The following is a 21,855-nucleotide window of genomic DNA, read 5'->3' on the forward strand; positions in this document are numbered from 1 at the left end:
GGAGGCTGAGGTCCCCTATTCCCGTGAGTGTGGAGAAGATACGTGACCACACCTTGTTAACCGCAGCTGAAAGGAGTCCGGGATTAACTTGGAGTCTTCTGATAACCTTGCAGATAGCTTGTGATTTTTGGCTTTTTCCTCCTTGATGTGCGCTGAAAGTAACCATTTGGCAAAGCCCTTTACTTTACCTTCCTAAGGCCGCATCTATGTCTTGCCCTGTCCAGATACTAGACTGGGGCTGTTTTTCATCCTGCTGTGCCCTGCCAACATCATAGGGCTGTGGTGGTGAGTATCCCCTCACTTTCATCCCCACTCATAACCTTCCGCTGACTTGTCCCACAAGCTGACACTTGCCCCTCGGCACATGCCCAAGATATTTTGCTGGACCCTTGTTTCACCCCCTCCCGAGCAGTTATCCCCTTAGGGGAAACCTTATTTCCAAGGGTGGGACCCTATCAGTCCGGGCACATCCCTGTCCCCACTACTCCTCACACGGGTTTTATTGCATTTGTTGTTTTTGTGAAAAAGTTCCATGAAATTGCATGGGGGGGGGGGGGGGGGCAATGCTCTGCTGGGATGTGACAGGGGATTGCTAGAATAACAAACTGACACTTAGGGGATTGCTAGAATAACAAACTACTGTACAGCCACATGGGGAAGGGACCCCGCTACCTGCTGCCCCCCCGATACTGGGACCCTGGGAGGGAGGGAGGGGGCAGCAAGCGCAGGGCTCACGGTATGAGTCTGTCTCATATCATATCTATTATATCTATACAGATACACAGGAATAGCTGTCACATACACCTTATACATATAAATGCCATTGGTTTAATCCGCAGCTGCTGGGTCCATTGATATCAAACCGAACCGAGAGAGTGAGAGATACAGAGAAGGGAGAGAGTGAGAGATACAGAGAAGGGAGAGAGTGAGAGATACAGAGAAGGGAGAGAGAGAGTGAGAGATACAGAGAAGGGAGAGAGAGAGAGATACAGAGAAGGGAGAGAGAGAGAGATACAGAGAAGGGAGAGAGAGAGTGAGAGATACAGAGAAGGGAGAGAGAGAGAGATACAGAGAAGGGAGAGAGTGAGAGATACAGAGAAGGGAGAGAGTGAGAGATACAGAGAAGGGAGAGAGAGAGTGAGAGATACAGAGAAGGGAGAGAGAGAGAGATACAGAGAAGGGAGAGAGAGGTGAGAGATACAGAGAAGGGAGAGAGAGAGAGATACAGAGAAGGGAGAGAGTGAGAGATACAGAGAAGGGAGAGAGTGAGAGATACAGAGAAGGGAGAGAGTGAGAGATACAGAGAAGGGAGAGAGAGAGTGAGAGATACAGAGAAGGGAGAGAGAGAGTGAGAGATACAGAGAAGGGAGAGAGAGAGTGAGAGATACAGAGAAGGGAGAGAGAGAGTGAGAGATACAGAGAAGGGAGAGAGAGAGTGAGAGATACAGAGAAGGGAGAGAGAGAGTGAGAGATACAGAGAAAGGGAGAGAGAGAGAGATACAGAGAAGGGAGAGAGAGAGAGAGAGATACAGAGAAGGGAGAGAGTGAGAGATACAGAGAAGGGAGAGAGGAGAGATACAGAGAAGGGAGAGAGAGAGTGAGAGATACAGAGAAGGGAGAGAGAGAGTGAGAGATACAGAGAAGGGAGAGAGAGAGTGAGAGATACAGAGAAGGGAGAGAGAGTGAACGATACAGAGAAGGGAGAGAGTGAGAGATACAGAGAAGGGAGAGAGTGAGAGATACAGAGAAGGGAGAGAGTGAGTAGATACAGAGAAGGGAGAGAGAGAGATACAGAGAAGGGAGAGAGAGGTGAGAGATACAGAGAAGGGAGAGAGAGAGTGAGAGATACAGAGAAGGGAGAGAGAGAGTGAGAGATACAGAGAAGGGAGAGAGAGAGTGAGAGATACAGAGAAGTGGAGAGAGAGAGTGAGAAGATATAGATAGGGAGGTAGAGAGAGAGTGGAAGATATATAGGGCGATGAGGTGGAGAGAGAGTAGTAAAGGAGATATCATGAGTAGGAGGGGAGTAGTATCGAGACGATAATGCAATAGGAGAAGGGAATGTGAGAGACGAGAGAGATAACGGGGATAGCGAGGACGAGAGTAGTTGATGAGCGATAGCAGAGAAGGAGATAGAGGAGAGTGAAGATAGACCTGAGTAGGGTAGGAGAGAGTAGTGAGAGATATATATCAATGAGGGGTGGGGGCGGAGAGAGTAGGAGAGTGTTGGAGATACACGAGAAGGAAGGGAGAGAGTGAGAGCTACAGAGGAGGGAGAGAGAGAGTGTAGGCAGATAAAAGGCGAGGAGAAGGGAGTAGGAGTGAGTGAGCGACTCAGAGAAGGGAGACGACGGAGAGTGAGAGATCAGAGATAGGGAGAGAGCAGACAGATGTAGAGTACAGAGAAGGGAGAGAAGAGGTAGTGAGTAGATCAAGTCTAGGAAGAGGAAGGGAGTAGAGTGGGAGAAGATACAGAGAAGGAGAGGAGAGAGTGAGAGATACAGAGGAAGGGAGAGACGGTGAGAAGATACCGAGAAGGGACGAGAGTGAGAGAACAGAGCAAGGGAGAGCGAGAGTGAAGATTACAGGAGGGAGAGAGTGAGAGATACAGAGAGGAAGGGAGACGCAAAGGTGGAGATCAAGGGAGAAGGCGAGAAGAGTTGAGTAGTATACACGCAAGCAGGAAGGGAGAGAGTGAGAGATAGCTAGAGAAGGTGAGATTCGTAGAGAGATGAAGAGATAGCAGAGAAGGGAGAGAGAGAGAGCTGAGAAGAAGATTAGGACAGAGATAGTTGTACGAGGAGCAGAGTGTAGAGGAAGAAGGGAGAGGAGAGAGAGATTGGACGTGCGGGAAGAAACTCTCTCGGAGTACTGGGTGTGGATGACGGTCGGGCTCCGGCTGTGGGCAGCGCTTTGCGCTGATCAGCATAGGGTAGGGGTGGCTCGACCGAGCCCGTTTCATCATAGCAAACAATACTTGAGGATACAGCCAGAATTTACATGTGCTAGGAATTCATAAGATGTTTGGGAATGTTTGGGTTAGAACTGGACTGGTTTGGCGCAAAGGAGAACAAGAATAAAAATTTTACGGTTGGGACGCGGCGCGCGCTGCTGCGATATGCCGTGCTAAAGACGGAGTCGCGCGTAAAAAGCGCACTTTAAATCCGTTCATTTTCCAGCCCAGTGACAGCTGCCTCCGAGGTACCGGTACAGTGACTGTCTCTTTTTCCCCTCTGAATGCTGCACTCTCTGGCTCTCCTGCTAGAGTTGTTTCTTCTCTCTCCCCCCTGCTGGTTGCTGTACTCTCTTTCTCCAATCTGAAGGCTGTCTCCTCTTTCCTTGCTGTCTTTGGCTCTCTCGGCTGGAGGCCTCAGTCTCTTTCCCTTTTGGTGAAGATTCCTAATGGAACTTGAACTTTCTGTCTCCAGCACTGAGACTTGGCTGGTAGCTTTCTCCCTATTTCGGCTGTTGTAACCGTGGTTCTCACACGTGGAGGCTGTAGCCTTCTCTCCCTATTGGCTGGATGTACCTCTTAGGTCTCCTGCTTGGAGGCTGATAGCTCTCCTCTCCCTAGTTGCTGTTGTACCTCTTGTCTCACAGCTGGGGCTGGGTGGCTTTCTTCTCTCCTGGGTTGGTCATGGTTAGATAATTCCTTCTTCTGTGTCTCAGCGAGTTCACGGCGGGAGGCTGTAGTCAATCTCTCTGGCCCCAGTCCCTATGTGGTGAGATCAGTTTTACGCCCTCTATCCTCCTGCTGGAAGGCTGTAAGCCTCTCTTCCCTATTGGCTGGTTTGTAGTCTCTCTTTGGTTTCGCTTACAGACTGGAAGGTTGGAAGTTCGATCTCGTGCTTAAAATAGTTGGCTTGTGTGTCAGCTTTCGACACGATCGTTGTCTCCGACTTGAGGCTGTAGCCTCTCTCTCCTATTGCTTGTGAATGTTTACCCTTTATTCCTGCTAGAGGTGTATGTTCTCTCTCCTATAATGGCTGATGTACCCTCTATTCTGCTGGAGGCTGTGCTCTTGTCTCTCCCTATTGGCTGATGTACTCGCCTTAGGTCTGCTCCGGAGGCTGTAGCCTTCTTCTCCTTATTGGTGATTGGCTTCTATTTCTCCTGCTGGAAAGGCTGTTAGCTTCTTCTCTCCTAGTTGCTTGGTATCTGTACCTTGTTCTCAGGATCACTCGTGCAAGTGGTAGGGCTCTTTATCTCTTCCCTACTTCGGCTGTTGTAGCCCAGTTCTGTTCTTCTCATACTGTGGGCTTGTCGCTCTCTATCCCGTATTGGCTGTTGTACCTCTGTCTCACATCCACCTTGTTGGCAATTGTCCAGCGGAGGCTGTAGCTTCTCTCTCCCTATTGGCTGTTGTACCCTCTGTCTCCACACTGGAGGCTGTAGCCTCTCTCTCCCTATTGGCTGATGTACCCTCTATCTCCCTGCTGGAGGCTGTAGCTTCTCTCTCCCTATTGGCTGATGTACCCTCTATCTTCCTGCTGGAGGCTGTAGCCTCTCTCTCCCTATTGGCTGATGTACCCTCTATCTCCCTGCTGGAGGCTGTAGCTTCTCTCTCCCTATTGGCTGAGTACCCTCTATCTCCCTGCTGGAGGCTGTAGCTTCTCTCTCCCTATTGGCTGATGTACCCTCTATCTCCCTGCTGGAGGATGTAGCTTCTCTCTCCCTATTGGCTGATGTACCCTCTATCTCCCTGCTGGAGGCTGTAGCCTCTCTCTCCCTATTGGCTGTTGTACCCTCTATCTCCCTGCTGGAGGCTGATCGTTCTCTCTTCTAACTGGAGGCTGTGCTCTCTTTCCTAATGGAGGCTGTACTCTCTGTCCCATTGATGGAGACTTTAGACAGCTGTAGCTGTCTCTTTCCTTGGTGAAGGTTGTACTCCTCCTCCTCGGAGTTGGGCAAAACTACTCATCTGTGCCAATCAATGCAGCCCCACAGGTTGCAGGAATTCTGGGGGCATTTCAAGGAATTCTGGGGACAGCTCCAACCAGAGGCTGATTCTTTAGTCAGTGCCATAATGTGTCACTATTGTGATGGGGGGGGGGTCAGTTATTAGGGCTCAGAAAGGCAAGGAAATGACCATAAAGCGAGTAAAAACTGATGAGAATGATGCCCATTCTCTGCACTGCGGAACGCGTTGGCGCCATATCAGTAATGGATAATAATAGTCGGACAGGACAGAGAATTTTTTTTAATATTGATTTACTGTAACCCCGCCCCCTGTGGGGGCTTCAACATAAATAGCAGCAGGTGCAGTTTAGCTCCCAGAGGGGATTATGGGAGCTGTAGTTCAGCTGAAGAGAGATTGGCTGGATGCTGCTTCCCTAAAAAATTAGTTTATAGTTATTAGATTGCAAGCTCTTTTGTCCAGGGCCTCTTTTTTACCTCTTGTATCAGCTGTTGCTTTTTGTATGTAATCTGTGTACAGCCATTTATTGTACAGCGCTGCAGAATATGTAGGCGCTTTATACATACGTGTTTATCATAATAGTACAAACAACCAGCCGCTTCTATCTGTACCTCGCCAGCTTTGCTATAGCAATCAGATTGTAAGCTCTACAGCCCAGGACTCAGTAGCTCTAAGCACTAAGCAACTCTATCCATATTAGTGATTATCTGTGGCTTATTTGTATTATATATGTATTTATTAAACAAAGTTGGAGCTGCCATAGTGCTTCCATTAGACTGTGGGGATTATATAATAGAAACAAACTGTCAGTAGTTGAGCAATATGGCCGAATGCCACTGACTTTAGTGTGAATGGGATCCAGTACAGTTGGACCTAGCCTCCCCCTCTCAGGGGATTCTGGGAGTTGTAGTTAAACCACAGCTATTTTGCCCCAAGCCTTGATACCATTAAGGACAGACAGTGAGAGTTGGAGCAGCTGGGGGGCAGCATACTGGGTGCCCTTGTGAGACGGGGGGTGTCAGCACCCAGAGACAGACTGGGGGCTAATGATCCGCCGCAGACAGTCCAGCATGGGGGGAGCAGGGTTTTACGCTTGTGCAATTCTCTGACTCCTAAGGATGTGAATCACCCGACTCAGGGGCTAATTATCAATGCAGATGTTATGGGGGGGGGGGCGATATTAAGGGGAAAATAGCAAATATCCAGATTTGCAGAAAACATTTGTACTGATAAATATTCCTTTATCTAAGAGGAACCAGGACTCACTAGTATGGGACAGATCTGTCAGTGTAGCCTTACAGTAGGAGGCCAGGGGCACTGGAAAAAGGAGCAGAACCAAAAGATAAAAAAAACTTACACAAAGTTACACAATATATTTCATATTGGCTCAGTGCTAGAATGATACACACCCCTGTTTTTTGCATAATATACTTTGTATTTCTCTGTATAAATTGGAGGTGCCATATGGCTTGCCTTGGTCTATGGAAACATCAATGCAATGGCGCCACTAGTGGTCATTAACAGATTTCCATATTCTGTTGCCATGTGGAGAGGGCCTTTGACAAGCAATATGGCAGCTCTTGCTGATAAGGCTCACTATTATGGGTTGTACGTAGCGGCCATGCTTGGAAACAGTAGGCATGCTGGGATACCTAGTCTCACTGGCACCTTGAAGCCACTGTTTAGGTGGCAGTTAGAGCAGGGCACATAGTTCCTCTGTGAGTGGCTGATAAATGTGCAGCTCCCTCCCAATGGGACACTGTGTTACTATTAGCTGCCATGTTTGCTTCATGCAGTATCAAAGCTGCTCTTTCATCAATAGGTGGCGCTCTTGCTCCATGTGAGTGCCCATTAGGTGGCCACACAGACTGGAGTTCAGGGTCCCATCAGTCAGATACTGTGCGCTGTTACCCAGAAACTAATGGGCAAATTGCACCAGCAGAGAGACATGTATTGGGGGCAAGAGGGTATCTGCCGAAGGGGCAGGGCAAAGGCTGATTACTGGGGAGGCGATTTACTGGGCACGTAGGGCAGAACTTGAGAGGATAAGGATTGGCAGCAAGGGGGAGGCTGACTGAGTATTGGGGGAGGCTGATACACTATAGGGGGGAGATGCTGAGGCTGATACACTATAGGGGGGAGATGCTGAGGCTGATACACTATAGGGGGGAGGCTGAGGGCTGATGAACACTGATACACTATAGGGGGAGATGCTGAGGCTGATACACTATAGGGGGGAGGCTTGATACACTATAGGGGGGAGATGCTGAGGCTGATACACTATAGGGGGGAGGCTGATACACTATAGGGGGGAGATGCTGAGGCTGATACACTATAGGGGGGAGATGCTGAGGCTGATACACTATAGGGGAGATGCTGAGGCTGATACACTATAGGGGGGAGATGCTGAGGCTGATACACTATAGGGGGGAGATGGCTGATACACTATAGGGGGGAGATGCTGAGGCTGATACACTATAGGGGGGAGGCTGATACACTATACAGGCTGATAGGGGGGAGATGCTGAGGCTGGGGGGAGATGCTGAGGCTGATACACTATAGGGGGGAGATGCTGAGGCTGAACACTATAGGGGGGAGATGCTGAGGCTGATACACTATAGGGGGGAGATGCTGAGGCTGATACACTATAGGGGGAGATGCTGAGGCTGACACTATAGGGGGGAGATGCTGGAGGCTGATACACTATAGGGGGGATGGCTGATACACTATAGGGGGGAGATGCTGAGGCTGATACACTATAGGGGGGGAGATGCTGAGGCTGATACACTATAGGGGGGAGATGCTGAGGCTGAATACACTATAGGGGGGAGATGCTGAGGCTGATACACTATAGGGGGAGATGCTGAGGCTGATACACTATAGGGGGGAGATGCTGAGGCTGATACACTATATGGGGGAGATGCTGAGGCTGATACACTATATAGGGGGGAGATGCTGAGGCTGATACACTATAGGGGGGAGATGCTGAGGCTGATACATTATAGGGGGAGAATGCTGAGGCTGATACACTATAGGGGGGAGATGCTGAGGCTGATACACTATAGGGGGGAAGATGCTGAGGCTGATACATTATAGGGGGGAGATGCTGAGGCTGATACACTATAGGGGGGAGATGCTGAGGCTGATACACTATAGGGGGGAGAGATGCTGAGGCTGATACACTATAGGGGGAGATGCTGAGGCTGATACATTATAGGGGGGAGATGCTGAGGCTGATACACTATAGGGGGGAGATGCTGATACACTATAAGGGGGAGATGCTGAGGCTGATACACTATAGGGGGGAGATGCTGAGGCTGATACACTATAGGGGGAGATGCTGAGGCTGATACACTATAGGGGGACTGAGGCTGATACACTATAGGGGGGAGATGCTGAATACACTATAGGGGGGAGTGCTGAGCTGTACACTATAGGGGGGAGATGCTGAGGCTGATACACTATAGGGGGGAGATGCTGAGGCTGATACACTATAGGGGGGAGGCTGATACACTATAGGGGGGGAGATGCTGAGGCTGATACACTATAGGGGGGAGATGCTGGGCTGATACACTATAGGGGGGAGATGCTGAGGCTGATACATTATAGGGGGGAGATGCTGAACAGCTGATACACTATAGGGGGGGAGATGCTGAGGCTGATACACTATAGGGGGGAGATGCTGAGGCTGATACACTATAGGGGGGAGGCTGATACACTATAGGGGGAGGCTGATACACTATAGGGGGGGCTGATACACTATAGGGGGAGGCCTGATACACTATGGGGGGAGATGCTGAGGCTGATAAACTATAGGGGGGAGACTGATACACTATAGGGGGGAGATGCTGAGGCTGATACACTATAAGGGGGGAGGCTGATACACTATAGGGGGGAGATGCTGAGGCTGATACACTATAGGGGGAGGCTGATACACTATAGGGGGGAGATGCTGAGGCTGATACACTATAGGGGGGAGGCTGATACACTATAGGGGGGAGATGCTGAGGCTGATACACTATAGGGGGGAGGCTGATACACTATAGGGGGGAGATGCTGAGGCTGATACACTATAGGGGGGAGATGCTGAGGCTGATACACTATAGGGGGGAGATGCTGAGGCTGATACACTATAGGGGGAGGCTGATAACACTATAGGGGGGAGATGCTGAGGCTGATACACTATAGGGGGGAGATGCTGAGGCTGATACACTATAGGGGGAGATGCTGAGGCTGATACACTATAGGGGGGAGATGCTGATACACTATAGGGGGAGATGCTGAGGCTGATACACTATAGGGGGGAGATGCTGAGGCTGATACACTATGGGGGGAGGCTGATACACTATAGGGGGGAGGCTGATACACTATAGGGGGGAGATGCTGAGGCTGATGATCTGGGGGCAGCAAATGTCAGGGGTATTGGGGGAAGTGCCCTTACAAGTGGAATTTGGGTTGGGAAATGCCCTGCCGAGGAATGTTCTGATGGCAGGTTCTGTTAATGCCTGGGTGCCTTCTTGCACTGTGATAATATCCAGGGCTTGTGGTACTATAGTCTACAGGCAGTATAGATATTGGTATATACAGTATATAGAGTCTATATGTGAGTATATAGATAGGTGAGTATGGGTGTATATGCACTGGGGTCAGTATGAAGGGGGAGGCTGCTGTATGTGGGTGGGACACAGAGGGGCGCAGGGGCTCGTGTATTTGGGAAGAGGGACAGTCTGATGAATAAAATGATGCACTAAAAATGGGTGAGTCCATAAGATCCTATTTTATATTTTAAGTTAATATATAGCTGTTTGTATTGTATCTGTGGAGGCAACATAAAATGAGTGTGGGCAAGTCACACTGGCTACCTGTAACCTTACTGTATAGCTGAGATCTGGGGGTTATAGGAGAATAACCCATAATCAGATTTACCCTTGTATCACACTGGCTACCTGTAACCTTACTGTATAGCTGAGATCTGGGGGTTATAGGAGAATAACCCATAATCAGATTTACCCTTGTATCTCACTGGCTACCTGTAACCTTACTGTATAGCTGAGATCTGGGGGTTATAGGAGAATAACCCATAATCAGATTTACCCTTGTATCACACTGGCTACCTGTAACCTTACTGTATAGCTGAGATCTGGGGGTTATAGGAGAATAACCCATAATCAGATTTACCCTTGTATCACACTGGCTACCTGTAACCTTACTGTATAGCTGAGATCTGGGGGTTATAGGAGAATAACCCATAATCAGATTTACCCTTGTATCACACTGGCTACCTGTAACCTTACTGTATAGCTTGAGATCTGGGGTTATAGGAGAATAACCCATAATCAGATTTACCCTTGTATCACACTGGCTACCTGTAACCTTACTGTATAGCTGAGATCTGGGGGTTAATAGGAGAATAACCCATAATCAGATTTTACCCTTGTATCTCACTGGCTACCTGTAACCTTACTGTATAGCTGAGATCTGGGGGTTATAGGAAAGAATAACCATAAATCAGATTTACCCTTGTATCTCACTGGCTACCTGTAACCTTACTGTATAGCTGAGATCTGGGGGTTATAGGAGAATAACCCATAATCAGATTTACCCTTGTATCTCACTGGCTACCTGTAACCTTACTGTATAGCTGAGATGTGGGGGTTATAGGAGAATAACCCATAATCAGATTTACCCTTGTATCACACTGGCTACCTGTAACCTTACTGTATAGCTGAGATCTGGGGGTTATAGGAGAATAACCCATAATCAGATTGTACCCTCACCTACTTACTAAGACAGTTCTCCTGCAGTTGTGTGGCTCCTATAGGCTTCTGTACAATGGATATATTCCCCCCCCCCCCTTATCAGTGTGACGTCCCATCCCTGACCCGTGGATCCAGCGCCGGGTTCTTATCAGAGATTCCCAGTATAACAAGCAGCGCAGGGGCCTTTTTCTCACGGGGCAGTTCATTATTGTGTCTGGCGCTATAGATGCCCCACATATAAATACGTCTGTTTGGGTTTCAGATAAAAACTCTATCGGTTTCTCTTTGCACAAAAGCAGCAACTGTGTCGTGGGAGAGTGGTGTGTGGTTCCCACAATACTTACAGGTATAGGGGGGCAATATATGGGCATAATGGGGCTGCTTGCTATACAGTGGGGCAATAAGCAGTATATTGGGGTCATCTAGAGGCAGCAGTGTCTGTGTCTGTCCTCAACTGTCCCACATTCAGGAGATTTATACACATTTCTATGGTAATATAAGGGGGTGAAATATAAGGATATTAGCAGTCACTGAGGGGTTCTGTGCCCATATAAAGGCACAAGGCTGCAGGCTGAGTTATACAGGGAACTCTGAGTATCACTCATGTATTATAAGGGATAATGTACCCCCTACTGTAAATGATAAGGATATTAGCAGTCACTGAGGGGTTCTGTGACCATATAAAGGCACAAGGCTGCAGGCTGAGTTATACAGGGAACTCTGAGTATCACTCATGTATTATAAGGGATAATGTACCCCCTACTGTAAATGATAAGGATATTAGCAGTCACTGAGGGGTTCTGTGCCCATATAAAGGCACAAGGCTGCAGGCTGAGTTATACAGGGAACTCTGAGTATCACTCATGTATTATAAGGGATAATGTACCCCCTACTGTAAATGATAAGGATATTAGCAGTCACTGAGGGGTTCTGTGCCCCCATATAAAGGCACAAGGCTGCAGGCTGAGTTATACAGGGAACTCTGAGTATCACTCATGTATTATAAGGGATAATGTACCCCCTACTGTAAATGATAAGGATATTAGCAGTCACTGAGGGGTTCTGTGCCCATATAAAGGCACAAGGCTGCAGGCTGAGTTATACAGGGAACTCTGAGTATCACTCATGTATTATAAGGGATAATGTACCCCCTACTGTAAATGATAAGGATATTAGCAGTCACTGAGGGGTTCTGTGCCCATATAAAGGCACAAGGCTGCAGGCTGAGTTATACAGGGAACTCTGAGTATCACTCATGTATTATAAGGGATAATGTACCCCCTACTGTAAATGATAAGGATATTAGCAGTCACTGAGGGGTTCTGTGCCCATATAAAGGCACAAGGCTGCAGGCTGAGTTATACGGGGAACTCTGAGTATCACTCATGTATTATAAGGGATAATGTACCCCCTACTGTAAATGATAAGGATATTAGCAGTCACTGAGGGGTTCTGTGCCCATATAAAGGCACAAGGCTGCAGGCTGAGTTATACAGGGAACTCTGAGTATCACTCATGTATTATAAGGGATAATGTACCCCCTACTGTAAATGATAAGGATATTAGCAGTCACTGAGGGGTTCTGTGCCCCCCATATAAAGGCACAAGGCAGTATATGAATCCTTACCTTTCAATGTACAAATAATGGTGCTACTAATTGGAGTAAAAAATGCCTTCCATTCCAAGAAATAATAATTACAAGAATAATAAGTATTCTATTATTTTCCTTCTATTTTTTATTTATATTCATTTCTGTCTGAGCTCTTATCTTAGCTTTTATTCAGTCAGCGCTCTGGCAGCACTTGGCTGGGATAGTGCTAAAGGCATTCCCGGCCAATCCCCGGCATGAAGGCACAGAAGAGTAGGAGCTTATATCTCCCATTCTCTGATGTCAGACAGTGATGAATATAAGGATATATTCCACTGGATGGTGTGTTTTGGGGGTTAAAAATTGCACCCCTGCCCCAAGCAAAGTCTGGGGGGCTGGCAGCTACAGTGGGGGCAAAGCAGTGGGAACATGAGACTTTTGCAAACCTCCCTGCACAGGTGCTGCTTATCTTGCTCATTATTGCACCATTGTATTGTGCACTCAGGTCTGTCTCTCTCGCTCTCTCTCTATCATCTATCTATCTCTCTGTCTGTCTATCTATCTATCTATCTCTCTGTCATCTGTCTAACTCTCTGTCTCTCTATCATCTATCTCTCTGTCATCTAACTCTCTGTCTCTCTATCATCGATCTATCATCTATCTCTCTGTCTAACTCTCTGTCTGTCTATCTATCTCTCTGTCATCTGTCTAACTCTCTATCTCTCTGTCTAACTCTGTCTGTCTAACTCTCTATCTATCTCTCTGTCATCTGTCTAACTCTCTGTCTCTCTATCATCTATCTCTCTGTCATCTAACTCTCTGTCTCTCTATCATCTATCTCTCTGTCATCTAACTCTCTGTCTCTCTATCATCGATCTCTCTGTCTAACTCTCTGTCTGTCTATCTATCTCTGTCATCTGTCTAACTCTCTATCTCTCTGTCATCTGTCTAACTCTGTCTGTCTAACTCTCTATCTATCTCTCTGTCATCTGTCTAACTCTCTGTCTGTCTAACTCTCTCTGTCTGTCTGTCTAACTCTCTCTCTGTCTATCTATCTGTCTATCTATCTATCTATCTATCTATCTATCATCTGTCTGTCTGTCTATCTGTCTAACTCTCTATCTATCTATCTATCTATCTATCTATCTATCTATCTATCTATCGTATCTAGATGGGATGGGAGTGGGAGTGAATAGATACTGTGATGTATTAATTGCTGAATAATATAAAACCTACACCCATAAGTTCTCTGGAAACCATCCTCCTCCCAATGATATTTCCCAGGAAAACAGTTTTGAAATCTGTTATTTGTCAAAAAAAAGTCAGTGTTTCCCATTTCCCATGAATTTCAGTGGTTTATGTATCTCCAGTTGGAAGCAATGAGTATCTGTATGAGATGAGCCCCCGATGATAGGAGTATTGGGCCATATACATGCAGCTATGTGTGTGTATTCCCCTCCTACAGTATCATGTGAATCGACTCTCGCGGGTCTCTGGGAGCCAAACACACCATCCGGCAGCCTGTGGGGAAACCAAACTTACTCACTATGGCCTCCTATATCTTATTAAAGGGGATATAAAGCAAATAACGGTACTGCCTGGTGAAGTAACTTCCCAATATACATTCTGCTGCAGAAACAGCACAGCAGAGAATATAAACAGACAGATGCAGTGTTCAATAGCAATTACATTTACAAATAACCTGATTATGATTAATGAATGTATATCGGAAATATATCTACTCCTAAAGCAGCATCTTTTTTTTGTATGTTACCCTATTGTACCTTTGTGTAAAGGGGATATGAGCCTCCCTTTAATTAGTGTTTCAACAAGGCTGAATAGTGGGAGCCCAGCATCAGATCCTGTAGGTGGGTTAGGGTGCTATGTGATATAAGAAGGCTCCTGTACCCCCCATTGGGGCATATAAGGAAGTGCCACAGAGGGTGGTATCTGGGATAGTAAAGTAAAGAAGGACCCAATGGTTTGATATATATCAGAAAGGCTTGGTAGGAACTCCATGTGATCAGATCACTGGCCCTGGTGCAAAATGATTGGATAAGCTATAATTGGCACATATGGCAAATGAAAAATTCTACACATTCCTTCCATCACAAATTCACCCCATAATCTACTGTGGAGTAATTAAAATGGGACATTTAGGTATATAATATTATCCCTAACTCCTCCCTGAAAATGCTTACTTCTCCTTTAAATGGGCAGGGGAGCCAGTTCCCTGTGGGTTGTTCCTGCTTATAATTAATAATTGGGGCTCATTCCTGATAATAAACCCCCTTCTCTTATTGGCTGAACAAATCCAGATGGTACCCGTGCTTTATACAGCTGGTAGTGGGGGGCTAGGAATATATTTTGCTGGGGGCCAGGGATGCAACTATACGTCCCTGCTGAGGTTTATGACATAAAATGTCGCAATATACTTTTTCACTATTTATGGAATTTAGTCCTAAGTGTTTTATGTTTAATCTAGCAGAGAAGCAGCGGTATAAATTACCTTATTAACATAGGAATGAACACACGTAGCTGAAGGGAATAAGAAATAGTAATTACAAATAGGAAAGGGTACAGCTATTGCTGTATAATAGGAATGGAATGTGGGAATTATTGGTTAAGTGCCTGATGCAGAGGAGCTTAAATCATCCCTTAAAGGGGCGGCGCAGTTTAAAGCCAGTTTTTGCATTTTTCTATAAATATATATTGGTTTGCTTTCTTTAGGCAAAAACAGTTTATGGGTGCTCATTCCCTATAAGTATCCCTGATATAAATATAAAGGCACGTGGCTGAATGATATTACTCAGCTCAGGGAACTCGGAATGCCGCCGCTTTAAAGGAACAGTAACACCAAAAAAGGAAACAATTTCAAAGTAATTAATATATTAAGTGCTATTGCCCTGCACTGGTAAAAGCTGTGTGTTTGCTGGAACGTAGCAAAAGCGCAGTGTATTCATTGGTGCATTCAGGGCAAGTAAAATGGCGGCTTCCAATGGCAGGAGAACACAAGAGGCAAATCTCTGCTAATTTCGAGCATCTACGTATTGTTTTTGCACCGGCAGCCAAAGCAGTTGTTTGCTTATGCTATCCTTAAGTGATTCCGCAGATATACTGTCATAGCGGCAGATTAGATCTAACATGTATGGACAGTTACAGGAAATAATCTGTGTTTAATATTGTCAATCATTAGAAAGGAAGGTGCCTATAAGGAATGGCTTCTACACGCAGGCAGGCACTGTATGGCAGCGATAATGTGGCACTGTGGGTATAGGCTGGCAAACAGTGAGGGGTATTGGCCATGTCCTTAGAACCAGGCGCTGGGGCAGATATCATTAAGTACCCTGTAGGGCAGTGTAGCTAGAAGACCCTATAATAAAATGCTTTTAAAGCAATACTGTCGTGGGAAAACATGTTTGTTACAAAACCCATCAGTTAATAGAGCTTCTCCAGCAGAATCCTGCATTGTAATCTGTTTTTCCCATGGGGCTAGCCATAGTCTTCATTTCCCAGGGTGCCACAGCCATGTGACCTGTGCTCTGATAAACTTCAGTCTCACTTTACTGCTGCGCTGCAAGTTGGAGTGATATCCCCCCCCCCTCACCCCCAGCAGCCGATCAGCAGAACAATGGGAAGGGAGCAAGATAGCAGCTCCCAGTAGGTATCAGAATAGCACTCAATAGTAAGTAATCCAAGTCCGGCTTGGGACTCCTCCAGTTACATGGGAGTAGGAGAAACAATAGGTTAGCTGAAAGCAGTTCTAATGTGTAGCGCTGGCTCCTTCTGAAAGCTCAGACTCAGGCACAATGCACTGAGATGGCGCCTACACACCAATATTACAGCTACAAATACATTTGTTGGTTCAAGAATAAAAGGTTAAATGGCAGAGGGAATTATTTGCTGTGTAACAGTGTCATTTAGAAATAAAAAGTACCCCATAAAAATCAGGCAGTATCCCTTTAAGGAACCCTATACCCTAAACCTGAAGAAGGTTACACAATAATATTGCAACTGTGTATTTGTGTGTATTATTGGATACTGGATACAGATGTGAAGAACAGCCCAGTGGGACAGGTTATCTGTAGGAAGGTTGGTTATACTTATACATTAATGATATATCATTGGCATATGGCAGTTCTTGATGAGGGTTTACTTTTTAATAGGGATGCTCCAAATCCATTATTTTTGGGAATCTTTGTTGAATGCTGAAAGGAATCCTGGATTTAAGTTGGACTGTAATGTCTCCAGTATCTCTGTGTTGGTTCTCTGTTGGGATTGGGTAAAGCTGTGTCATTCCACTCGGTACTCTATACCCATCTACTGTTGCCTCTCCAAGGATACTTATCAGCTTTTTGATTGGTAGCCAGCAGGTTGCTTAAAACGGCTATGGTGGGCTATTATGTAGTAAACTTTAATTGCCTATAATAAAGCTTCCTTGATTTTATCTACTTTTCCCGGCTCGTGGGATCTGTAAGTGCCTGCCATATGTATTGGAGTAAAAACTGACTGGGTTCAACCTTGTAGCAACTGGCACCACACTACAAGGGACCACTGGGCCACAAGGAGGGTTATTGCACTTTCCTTTACAGGTATGGGATCCATTATCCGAAAACCAGTTATCCAGAAAGCCCTGACTTACAGGAAGGCCATCTCCCATACTGTCTATGTTAAGAAAATAATTCACATTTTTAAATGATTCCCTTTTCTTTGTAATAATAAAACAGTACCTGTACTTGATCCCAACTAAGATATAATTACCCCTTATTGGGGGCAGAACAGCCCTATTGGGTTTATTTAATGGTTAAATGATTCCCTTTTCTCTGTAATAATAAAACAGTACCTGTACTTGATCCCAACTAAGATATAATTACCCCTTATTGGGGGCAGAACAGCCCTATTGGGTTTATTTAATGGTTAAATGATTCCCTTTTCTCTGTAATAATAAAACAGTACCTGTACTTGATCCCAACTAAGATATAATTACCCCTTATTGGGGCAGAACAGCCCTATTGGGTTTTTTTCATGTTTTAAAATGATTTAGACTTAAGTTATGTTGTTCCAAATTACATAAAAGCCCCATATCTGGAAAACCCTGAGTATTCTGAATAACAGGTCCCATACCTGTACTTATATACTTATTGTAACTTGGGGCTGTATGGGACAGGGTATTTAGCACTTTGGGGAGATTTCTTCATTAAATCCACATTTATAAGTAAGAGTAAGTAATACAACTCCCCATCGGCAGGCAGGGAATTGTCTACTTTAGTACATTTTTCCAAAGAAGAGATTCTCTGCTTATTTAATAGTTGAACTTTCTTTTATCAGCACTTTCTTTACCGTATGTTTTGGTGATTGTGAAGAGAATTTTATTGAAACCTTTATTTAAATAAAGTGTAGATATGACAGGCCCTAGGGCAAATTGCTCACAAAACGTAAATCATCGGTGCTGTAGCATCTGAACCTACTCAGGCTAGAGCTGCGCATCCAACCAAGCAAGATCAGTAGAAATGCTGCAACTAAGGGAACAAACACTGCTCAATCCCAGGCCTGAGCCATATCAGTCTGTGTATGTTTGTTTATTCCCATTGGAAGTGCAGGTTCCTAGTCACAGCGACACTGCCAACTATGGGCACTAGGAGACATCGCCCAATAGCCTGTGCCCCAAGTCTCTTTGCAATTGTAGGAAAAGTAATGTGCTGGGAGTGACTTAACCCTTCAGTCAGCTGAATACAATGATATGAAGGGAGGCTCTGAGATGTTGTAAATGTAAATAACTTCCTAATTTGTACAAACTCTTTATTTCCTGGCCAGTGCCGCTCTGAGCTTTGTTATCTCCCTTGGTGCTATTTCCAAGCACAGCCGGGGAATTTTTAAAGGCACCACTGTGTCTAATAAAAGCAGCTGTAGTTGGTGCTAGAGCAGGAAAAGGGGGAAAAAGGGAAAAGAGAGAGTGGGGAAGACAAAGAAAAGGGGCGCATACAATAGAAAAGTTAAGGGGGTAAAAGAGTACAAGCAAACAGGACAAGCAGTGTCTGAATGGGCCTTGTATGTGCACCAGAGAACGGGACATCCATGGGTGACAATGAGATGTACATAGAGCTAAATGTTCTAGGTATAGGATTATGGAGGGAATAAGGAGTTGATGGGAATAGTCAATGGCTGGCACCCACTAGGGCCTGGGCTCACTGGGATCCTCCGGTGCTCTGACACACCAATACAACCCCAACCCGAGGTGAGAAGGAAAGAAAGCAAAACCTGAAAAGAGAAAGTAAAGGCAGAAAAGGGATATGAACTGGCAGAGAGGAGAGGAGGAGAGATGAGGAGAGGAGCTGAAGATAAAAGCAGAATAGAAGTAAGTGGAGTAGGTCAAAGTAGATAAAGCAGAGTAACCAGGTTAGAGATGAGTAGTAGGAGGGGAAGGAGAGAACAAAGTGGAGAGGAGCAGCGAGAGTGCAGCGAGAGTGCAGAGAGTATTCAGGTGGGAAGGTGCGGGGTCACTCCGGCCATCTCAGGGCAGCATGGAGGCTAAATACGCTCCTGGGAATAAAGAAAACAAGAGAAAGGAGAAAACCTAAGAGGGTCTGTAGGGGATGGAAAAATAGGAGTGAAGGTGAGAGAATGGGAGAGAAGAGAAGAATTATAGAAGGATAGAGCATAAAAATAGATGTGAACTGAATGTGAAATGGGAAGAAGCACTGGGGAGCAATGGGGAGCAAAGAGCAATATAGAAAATGTAGAGATAAGTGTAAAGAGTAGAAAGGAGTGAGAGAAGGGGAGATGAATGTGGAAATAGGAGAACAAAGGAAGAAAATAAAATAAAAAACATTTGCATTGAGGAGACACAGAATGGGATGGGTGCTTAGTGATGTCATTTCTGCCACCCACATATCTTGGAAACTGCTAGAACAATTGGATCTTAGAGACAGCAAACAGGATCATGGGATGGACTCACAGAAGGGAGTGAAATGGGCACCTGGCATCGGTATAGGGGCTTACTGAGTGCCCAGAAACGTCCTTCTCCATTTATTTGCGCCAATTCACTCTGCTGGAAGCTGACTCGTGCAGAGAAGCTAAAAAGTCTTGGTGACATGAGTGACACCAGCGCCCCTAGTGGCCATTAATAAGCATGAAGCATGCAGAAATGTGACCAGGGGCTCCCACAGACAGATATATTATAAATCCAGGTTATTTTGGTCTTGACCCTGTTGCACCCAGTCCACGCCCCCGTCTGCCTAGGCCACACCCCTTGTTACAGACACTCCCACTAGAATATAATTACATTGACAGGCCTGGGCTCCCCTTAGCTCCGCATCTCTTGGGGCATTTCTCTAGGCACAGATCTGGGCAAGGGGTTTGTTTGGCTGCTTTTACTCTCTGCACTAGTGGTTCTGACTTTTGAAACAATGTAGCAGAAGCCTAAAGCCCAATGTATTTACTATTCTGACAGTGTCCCCTTAAGTGCCATTAAATCCCATGTTACCATCCAGTCCGCCATGTTCGAATCCCCAGATCAGAAGCCAGGGGACGGCTATATTTTTTGCAATAGTGATTTCAAGTCCCGGCAGAGTTGCGGCGAGCGCGCAGGGCCGGCGGAAGGAAAATAGCGGGGTTTCATTGCCTGGGTCATGAAAGGTATCCGAGCATTGTAACAGGTATGTGTCGAAACTTGAACTCTTTAAATCTATTAAGAATTTAAGCCAACCTTCCTAAGTAGAGTTGTTCTAGTAAGAACCTGCAATTGTACACAATTTATTATCCAAGTGATCTATCTGCATATCCTGGCTCCATCTCGTGCCCCCCGCCCCCTCGCTGTGCCCCCACCCTCGGCGAATAAAGGCTCATCGTAACGTTTGAGATGGCTCCGATCCCACAATGATTTATTTAGTGCCACGCTGGTGCCGCTGCCAGGGGCACTATGGTTTAAAGGGAAAGGTGAGAAGGGTAAATGTATGGATCGGGTTAATTCGGGGGGCAGCGAGGAATGAAAGGGGGAGAAGGTGGCTCTACTAGAGGATAAAGAATGGAGGTTCTGTTAGTTTGGCTATGAGATTGGGTCGGCTGGCTAACAGGTTGCATTAACGGGAATAATGTATAATGAAGGAGGTCTTTAGTCATGAATGTATTCACTGGCCAGAAACCCCCACTATATAGCCCCCGCCTAAGAAGGGCTACTATATTTATTCATTTTCTATAATGAACCTCTGCTTTGTTCATCATGAGCAGTACCATTGCTATACTGTATGATCCACTGCCATGTCACATGACCTACTACTATTCCACATAAAGCCTTTCTATACCCCCACTTATTGCTAGACCATATGGGACACCATTAACTACATGGCCCATTGCCCTACCACACAGCCCATTGCCCTACCACACAACCCATTGCCCTACCACACAGCCCATTGCCCTACCACACAACCCATTGCCCTACCACACAACCCATTGCCGTACCACACAACCCATTGCCGTACCACACAGCCCACTGCCGTACCACACAACCCATTTTTATACCACACAACCCATTTTTATAACACACAGCCCACTGCCCTACCACATAACCCATTTTTATACCACACAACCCATTTTTATACCACACAGCCCACTGCCATACCACACAACCCATTTTTATACCACAAAACCCATTTTTATACCACACAACCCATTTTTATAGCACATAACCAACAACCAGTTCTATACTACATCCCCCAATGCCCCATTGTTACAACACAAGGCCAGTTCCAACATTACCAGGCCAATTCTATGATACATCGTGGGGCAGGAATGTGGATAACTAACAAGATGTCCCTGTCTGTACATTGTACCTGTGTGGCATGATCATTGGGAGTCACATTTGTAGCTGTCTTTATCTACAACTCCCAGCATCCTTGAACAGAAAATGTTGATGGGTCTTTACAGTTGGAAACATGACTTTGGGAACAAGCTCTTGTAGTGACAGATACCGCAGGCCCCTCAGTAATGGTTGGCCATTCTAGCCAATGAGAAAAAACATCGAGACCCGTTGAGGATGGAATTTCTCCGCTAGTTGAGCATGAAGCTGAACGCAATGAATGTTGTTGTTCAACCTGAGCTACTATGTAGCTGTCCTTAGGAGAAAATAGCATTTCTTTAATCTGTGGAACTGGATACCTCCACATAGCTGTAACATTTACACAGTAACTAAGCAGCGGAGCCCTCTCTCATGTGTGGAAATCCCCACACGGTAGGCAGGTATCGGCAAAACAACATGTCTGTTCGAATTAGCGCACGCTTTGCCGAAGGCGTGTACCTACCAACATGGCTTCCAGCGAAACGCACTATAGCTGACTCCTAGTGTGCACGCACAGAAGCCTTTACTCACAGCACCTAGCCCAAAGGCCCAATGTAATGGCTAGCGGGGTGATACTGGTACCCCTAGAAACCTGGCGAGGTGCGCGGCAAATGTAAAAACTCTTCCCAAAATGTGCAAATCAACTCTACCTTCCAACTGCCCTCCGACTATATAAGCAGAACAGTCAAAGGCATGGGAATAAAAAGGGGGTGGCGGTTTTGAGAAAGTGGGAGGAGCTCAAGAGGTGTGGCTTATA

At 46.0% G+C, this 21,855-nt stretch overlaps 1 protein-coding gene across 2 annotated transcripts in view; it reads left to right on the forward strand.

Moving 5' to 3' along the window:
- Window positions 1–213: 213 nt before the first annotated feature.
- The window catches only part of wnt6 (Wnt family member 6), a 53,174-nt gene continuing 31,532 nt past the window's right edge, over window positions 214–21,855 (forward strand). Inside the window, exon 1 of one of the 2 annotated variants that reach the window (XM_031893608.1) lies at window positions 214–285. The gene's annotated coding sequence lies outside the window, so the exon portion shown is untranslated. The remainder of the gene's footprint in view (window positions 286–21,855) is intronic. The other variant, XM_031893609.1, reaches the window with a different exon arrangement.

The sequence above is a fragment of the Xenopus tropicalis genome, chromosome 9, assembly GCF_000004195.4.
Source record: "Xenopus tropicalis strain Nigerian chromosome 9, UCB_Xtro_10.0, whole genome shotgun sequence".
Lineage (NCBI taxonomy): Eukaryota > Metazoa > Chordata > Amphibia > Anura > Pipidae > Xenopus > Xenopus tropicalis.